Below are 8080 nucleotides of genomic sequence, written 5' to 3'. Positions count from 1 at the left end.
ACTCAGGAGTTTGAGAATGTGGATCTAGTGACTGGTGACACAGAACACCATGAGGAGACTGAGAGTATGGAAAAGAGTGAGGATGGACGTGGGAAGGAGATGAGTGGCATACCGGAGGAGAGCTTGGAGACGGAGCCATTGCCCTGTTCTCATCCACCGTCAGAACCTCCCTCTCCACCTGCAGAGGAGCCAGAGGAGAAACCTGTTCCTGCTCCCCAGAGGGAAAAGAAGGGAACCGTCAGTGGTGACACACTCATCTCCCCTCCACGTAGGAGCCAGAGAACAACAGCAGGAAAGAACAGAAACCCTTTTAACTTACCCATGTCTGCATGCAACGCAGTGTCCTTTAGTCCAGATTTGCTGTCTCAGGTGTTAGCTGGCATGGTCTTTTATTCATCACAACTTACCGGGGCTAGGGATACAGAAGTCACCGAGGACGTTGACTTGTAGCAGGGGAGAATGTAGCCAAGTGAACCGGGGTTACTGTGTTTTTTTGTGTTAGTTGTGCCCTAATAAAATGTGTACTGTCACTTTAAGGCCAGCCAGGTAGAGAATCTCGTGAGAATCAGGAAATCACATGAGACGTGATAACGCCCGCGAACTGTCGTCTTCCTAACGAAAACAATGGCGGAGACGTGTATTTCTTCTCTGTGAGAGAGTGTGAAGAGTTGAACCGTTGGAACCGTGTATCACAGCGGAAGTACGTGACCGAGTCAAAGGGTTAGAGCGGACCGGTAACTGAGCCGTCTGTCGGACATATGTGACTGAAAACTTCATGTTTATTTCTCGTCGGTCGAGGGTTTGTTTGTTGTCTCCAGTGTGTCGGGAGCCAACTAGACGACTACGGGTCAGCGTAAGTGGCATATAGTATACTGAAATCTTAGTTACAGTTACATTTTCAGTGTTAAAGTGTTATTTACGAAGCTGTGTGTTGTTACCTATGTAGAGGGGAGACAGAGAGCCGTGCGTGCGTGTGAGCTGCATCCAGGGTGGTGTGAGGCTCTCAAGCTATAAGCTAGAGTAAGTGAGCACATGATTTTGTTTTCTGAATGTGTACATTAAAGTTAATCCATGGTGTTTATTAATTTAATTCATGAAGTTTACAGAGTTAACTGATGTGTACTGTCAAAATGTGTTTGATAAAATGAGTGGCTTAAAAATGTATTCATGTTAATTAATGTATTTTATTTCCTGTTTACATAGGAATAGGCCACTGCTGTTGTTTGTATTGCCTGTGTTTTGGGTTGTTTAGCTGGTTTTGTACTGAGACAGTCAGAAGATATCCAGGAAAGACTGGAAGGAATTTGTTTAACTTTTTTTTATTTTATTTCATTTGACTGTTACAAGCAAATCTCTCAAAATTAGAGAATTAATGCTGTGCTCGTTTGAGGGCAGTCGGGGTATTAAAGATCCTACAAAAAAAATATTTTTGTGTCCGGTCCCCTCCTTCGTTGACCTGGCCACATATATAAACAGCAATTTTACATGGTCACAAAAAACAGATTAGGAAACAACAAACATAAAAAAATGAAGACTGGAAATGCGAGTGGAATTTGCTCAGAGTAATCACTGACATTTACTGTTATCTTTTGTCAAACCAAAATTCAACCCCTTCACTAGTTATATTAAGTGGACTCTTCAATGCATCCACCCACCCACTATGAGACACCACTTCAAAAGTGAAAAGACCAGCAAAGCAAAATAGTACCTTTAGCCAGTATTTAGTCGATGTTTGCCTTGCATACAGGCTGCCATTTATAATTATCACCATTGCATCACATCATTATCATCAAACTTGTTGAGTCCCAAGGAAATGGGCCAGATGGGTTCTGTTACTTGGTCCAACACTTCACCAAATAGGGGTCTTCAGTGTAGGATGGTGTCAGGAATTACACTCAAAGAAGATCACTGGAGAGGCGCAGAGTCTGGTACAAAGGAGTTTATTAGGTTCATGGCAGCAACACCAATATGCATTGAGTTTGGTCCTGGAAGCTCCTGCCTTTATGTTGAAGGGTCTCCACCTATTTCTTAAACACCCGTCCCTGAGGGCAATATCTAATGATGGATGGCATTGCCTGATTTGTCTCTGGCCCTTCTCATTGGTTGACCATTCTATCATGCCCAACACCTGCCTCCATTAGCTTTGTACATTAGCCAAAAGTATCTTTTCTAAAAAGTATAAAAGGTGTGGTTAGTATATGATTAAACTCTTAGCCCCCAAAGGAGTGCACTGTAAGAACTTGTGGCGTGTGGTCAATCACAGGGAACTATTTAACTGACAGTTACAAACTGCGACTGATTACCTTTTATTTATACTTAGGTAAGTAACAGAAGCAATGATAAAGTAAATATAAAGTTATATTAAATCCAATAAAATTTTACTGGACCAAATGGCTCAATTCTGAACATGAAACAAGTCATATTGCGGCAGCCGGCAGTTGTGATGCTCAAAAAACAATGCAACCTTTTACATATGCTTTTTTCACAATGTTAGCTTATGACAAAAATATATTTTTGGGCCACAGTGATCTAATTACACAGTTTTGTGACTGTCTTCAAAACCTGCATGCTTCCTGGGGGCTTGGCTTCAACACTTAACAACATTGAGCTGCTACAGCAACCACAAGGGGTCAAAACTCAAACTCAAAATTCCCAATGGGTTTAGGAATACAGCCACCACTATGTGTAGACATTTCAACCAAACAGAGGACAGCTCTTTTACAGAATATAGTTAACATCCATCTATATTTCTATTTTATGTATTCTTTCTAATGGCACTAGCGTGATAACAGTTAAATCTAGGCTATTTACTTCAAAAAGTTTTTGTTTGATGCTTTTGTAACAATGATAGGTGCTGAAACATAATCAAGGACTGACTGACGTTAGCTGCATAGTTTTTGGTGTGTTATGTGACTTTTGATTTATTGTCTCAAGAAATGTATGATACAACTTTTCCTTGTGTTAGAAGCAAACAACAATTGTAATAAATCGTAACGTTGAAAAGCAGTTCTTGTAGAATCACTTGATTAAACCTCACTGAAATACACTTTTTTGTATAATCTGTCTCTTGTGAGTGGAAGTTTCTTAATGGGTGTGTGTGTGTTATAATCAGTAAATAGTAGCTGTAACCGGCAGGTATATGTTGACTGAAATAATGTCTTACCACATTGGTATGAACCCAAACTAAAGCCAACCCAAAACAAAGCGATTTCGCTGTGGAAAAAAAAGAAGTATATATTTTAAAATTGCACCGAAGCACAAAGGGGCATTCAAAGGTCCGTTTGAAAGTCCAGTAAAATATACCTATAGCCAACTGAAGAACAGTCTCTTACAAATGACATAAACATAAGTACACTAATAACTCACACTAATGACTTCACTTCAGGATATTGAAGTATGTATTTTTAAGATATATTTTAGTGCATTGTTAAAATGACCCTTTAAAGCACACATTTTAAAGTGTACAACAAATATGTTGAAAAACAAAGTTCAAGTGTACACTGTAGAAGATAAGAGTACAACATTGGTATATACTTTAATATGTTAGATAGTCACTATGCAGCCAAACTATGTTACCTACTATACATAGGTCCTGTAACTTCACTATTTAGGTAAGTTAAAAGAACTCACTTGTCTTCTCTGGACATTGGACATCAACAGTGATCTGGATGAAAGTTCTGTGCTTGTTTAACCCTACCATCCATCACTGTTTCCCTTCCTATACACATTTTCCACTCTGTACACTACTTTCTGCTCAGCTGTAATGATGACTACAGCCAGCAGAAGCTGCCGCCCAACAACAAACATAAATATGGGTCATAATCAGTTGCTTGCATTTTCCACCTGTACGTTAGTTTTCCTGGTGAGGACAGGCTTTAAACTTGATAGCCCTGCACTAAGGTTAGGGTTGGCTGGTTTCTAAACCACCCATAGCTGCCTAACCATCATTTAAGTTCACCAGATCTAGGATTTGCATGAAAATTGTACTTACCCATAGATCAGGATCCATACACTGTTCCCTGAGAAATTAATGAACATTTTGAAAATTGATCTTGCATTGTTAATGACAATGAGAAATAAATTGATGAATCTGTTCCTTTATCTGGATCCACTCCAAAAGTTAACAGGGTCTATTCTGGAATGAGACCCATCCTCCATCCAAGTTTTGTGAAGTCCATTCAGTACTTCTTGTGTAATCCTTCTGACAAACCAGAACACCAACAAACAGACAGGTCTGAGAACAAAACCTTCTTGGTGGAGGTAATAATCATCAAGATTGTTTACTCCAGGTTGTTGTGGCCACTGGGGCACTGCACATGCCTTCTCTTGACAGGCTGTCACTGGATCGGGACGGTCTGTTGATGGATGAATCAGGTTTGGTCACCGGTCTTTCTTGTTCTCAAACATTCTATCCTGCCTGAGAGACCCATATCCATGCATATAAATGTGTGACTGTGCATCTGGCTGTGTGTATTAAGCCAAGCTGTTTCCTCTGAGGATGTGAACATTCCTCCCTAGTAGGAAACCTCCTCAGTTTCACATCTCAGAGCAGTTTGTCTGACACATTCAGCTGCAGCTCAAAGATTTTAATTCACAACACGTAATCTCCTCAGAGCCGTGAACTCATAATGGCGTGGACATCTTTCCCACTACTTTTCAACCATACTTTGATGTGTGGGATATGCAGAAAGTCTGTGTGTGTGTGTGTGTATGTGTGTGTGTGTGTGTGTGTGTGTGTGCGTGTGTGTGTGTGTGATAAGCAGGGAGGGTCACAGAGGCTGTGTGTTCATGCCCCTGGTCTTAACAAAATGACTGTCTTGCCACAGACTGTCAACTAAGCAGACACAATCTCCAGTGGCAGAGCTCTGTTTGAAGTGATATTTTCCATCTGTGCTGTTCACTTAGAGGCCATAATACATTTATTATGTGTAGAATCTCAGTCAGTGTCCAAGTGGAACTCTATTGCAAGGTGAGTTGGAAAAAAGGCAAGCGATAAATGAGTTTCTCTTCAAGAAGACATTTACAAGATTACTGGACACAATTATTGGCCTGTTAAAGTAACTCCTTATAATGCTTTAGAGGAAGCAGATCTGCCTCCGAATGAACATTGAATATAGCAATGTATGATAACATGGAGGAAGTAGAAAAAGGAAACACCTATAACACTCACAAAGTATGAGTTATTTTATGTTTTATTCAAGGGGAAACTGCTAAATGTGGTCAAAAATGGAACAAAATTCAACCAAACTCAGCCATGTTATATCAGGTCTATAAGAATTTGAGCCTGTGAAATTACGTGCAGAAATAAATTCATTAATTCATAATTGTGTAACATCCTATCAAGTCTTTAAAGTGTGAAAAGGTTTAAAGTTGTGGAAATGCTCTGCACTAATTTCAGTGTCCCTTAGACATGCACATAGATGGTGGACTGCCTATTGCTGTTTTCACCAGATTCAGAAGCCCCAGTTGTCCCTGTGATTGGCTAGTGTTCATTCTCACCCAAAGATTCACACATAGACTTTTGGCTCTGCTCAGACAGCTGACTGCAAAAATGTTAATTTCAGTAAGAGTTGTGCAGAGAAAAATATCTCTTTATAATCATATCACTGACAGAGAAACACCACCAAACTATCTCAAAATAGCTTGACAATTCTTATATAGTGTGAAACAAACCTCCTATGAGTATTCAACTGAATAATACCATCCACATACAGTGTAAACAAAAGAAAAGGAAGTGTTCAGTGCATATTTGCAAATCAAAAAAAGTTTGCACATTTTACCTGAGGTAAGTAAGTAAGTCACTACATACTTTTATACATATAAAAGCAAACAACAATATAGTATTTCACACCTGGTTTGCTCTCATTGAGGGACATTTTCACATTATCATGATTTTCTTTCTTCTTCTTTTTCTTTTTAATAAATTGTCTTTATTTTTTATTAATAATACTTCATTGCCATGATTTGGACTTCCTGTGTAGGGTTTGTCCGTGGTTGGTGTGTGTTTTCTGCCAGTGTGTTTCAAAGGTGTGTGTCAGAGGCTGAATGTGGTTTCCCTGGAGAGCTGGAGCTCCTGTCTAACACACCTACAACACATCTAATCAGCAACTCCAGCTTAAAAACACTGGTCTGCTCAGCCAAATTGTTTCGACTGTGAACATGGTGGATGGCTAAATAACTTGTGGCCTTTCGTATACATTTTGCCTTCATGTGTTTTCTGCTCTCCTGCTGACCTAACCACGTTTCTCCTCATCCTCTCTCTCTAGTGTTGATTGCCTCTGAGCCTCATCTCCACAAGCCACCCTGTCACCTAGTCTCCCCACCTCTGTCACCAGCCTCGACTACACCAAGGACCTTCACTGTATAACTTCACCAGTGTCTCTTCTATTACCACAGCTGATGCAGCAGTGAGCCCCGCTACAGCTGGTGTGGTAGCCGGTCCTAAGTCCTTTTTATAAAAGGTCAGTATATCCATACAGTTTTGGGTAGTGGTATCGACAGGCTGGAGTCTGCTCTGGTTTGTATCCAGACATTTTGATGGTATTACTTAATATCCTAGGCTGAGTTAGACGTGTTTAACATCAGGTTATCTGTGTCTAGCTTGTGTTTTCCAAAAAGTTGCTTTTGTCTTTTATGTGCCTTGTGAAATGTATCGTATGAAATGATACTTCCCTTCACCACAGTTTGGATTTATACCCATCTTGAAGACCTCCAGCCTGACATTCACAGATTTAGATAGTATGACCAGAAATTGAACATATTAACAGAGGTGGATTACCTGTTATCAGCCCAAGGACAAGTGCATGTGCATTTTGGCTAGATCTTGCCCTACGTGCTATTTCTCTGAAGATGTATTTCATTTGAAATGTTACAACAATTTGTGTCTGTCTGAGTTTAAGACAGTTAAGCTGCAGCAAATGTCGTTTTTAAATATGCTAAATGTATTACTATTATTTCCTTTTGTTTAAGACACCGGTAGGGAAACAGTTTGATTCACTTTGTGTTTGAACACATTGAACAAAGGTAGAGAAGCATAAGTGTGAGGTTAGTGTGAGGCATGGAATCTGTGCCTGGTAAGCATGTGCTTGGTCCTCTTCCTGGAGATGCATGTAGGAGCCCACCATATTCCACACATAAACTGGCATTTATAAAGAAAATATGTGCAGGGAGTATATTTGTGTATCTCACAAATAATTCATACCACATGTATACTTATTATTCTAGAGACAGCTGCAGGTGAAATGATGAGGCCAGATGCTTATATGTCTGTCTGTCTGTGGACTGACTGCTGTGGGCAGCAAGATGCAGTCAGGAAACTTTATAGATGTGTAGCTGAGATCAAAATGATGACTGATGTCGAAGATGCCCACACTGTAAAAAATGTCTGTAGAAATTACGGTAAAAAACTGTCAATAGCAACAGTAAAATACCGTAAAATAAAAAAATTGTATATCACTGTAGTAAATACATTAAAGAAATGTATTTACACAAAGAATTACCGTAAATCAAGAAACAGTAAATAACTTAAATTTTACGGCCTTACTAAGTAGAAAATATGGAATTTACTGTGAATGTTATAAAAAGTTTGCTAAATTCACGGTAAAATACCGTAATGTCACAAGCGTGTAATTACCCTAAAATTGACGGTATCATTCTGTCTGAATTACAGATTTTGCTGATGTTTACGTTTAAATTTACGGTACAAAACCATTAAATCATACCATCATTTGTATAGAAAGTAGAATGTTAAAAAGTATGGTATATTTAAGCAATACATCATGACAGGCCGTGGTATGTGCTTATTATATCACAGTTAAGGGGCATTGTTCGGGCCGACACAAAGCACTTAATGCAATAGAAAACTATAAATGTTGTATTATTGTCAAAACACAGTGAATTAAGATAAGATTAACTTTATTGTCCCACAGGAAAACATAGGCCTACAACAATCGTTAGAGTTTATCATATAGAGTTTTATTGCAACATTGTTAACACATCCTTTTTGAATAATATGGAAGTCCATTTCCGCCACTTGATGAAAAAAAATTATGAGATACTAAGTCAAAATTATGAGATACTA

The 8080-nt window shown here is 39.1% G+C and overlaps 1 long non-coding RNA gene across 1 annotated transcript; it reads left to right on the top strand.

Annotated features, from left to right (window-relative positions):
- The first annotated feature begins 593 nt into the window (after positions 1–593).
- On the top strand, positions 594–1418 carry LOC115595687 (uncharacterized). The gene is made up of 2 exons (XR_003986753.1): positions 594–853; positions 947–1418. It is a non-coding gene; the product is annotated as an uncharacterized LOC115595687 (long non-coding RNA).
- The last annotated feature ends 6662 nt before the right edge of the window (positions 1419–8080 follow it).

The sequence above is a fragment of the Sparus aurata genome, chromosome 14 (assembly GCF_900880675.1).
Source record: "Sparus aurata chromosome 14, fSpaAur1.1, whole genome shotgun sequence".
Lineage (NCBI taxonomy): Eukaryota > Metazoa > Chordata > Actinopteri > Spariformes > Sparidae > Sparus > Sparus aurata.
The sequence above is the reverse complement of the archived record's forward strand: the minus strand, read 5'-3'. Positions and strand labels throughout refer to the sequence as shown.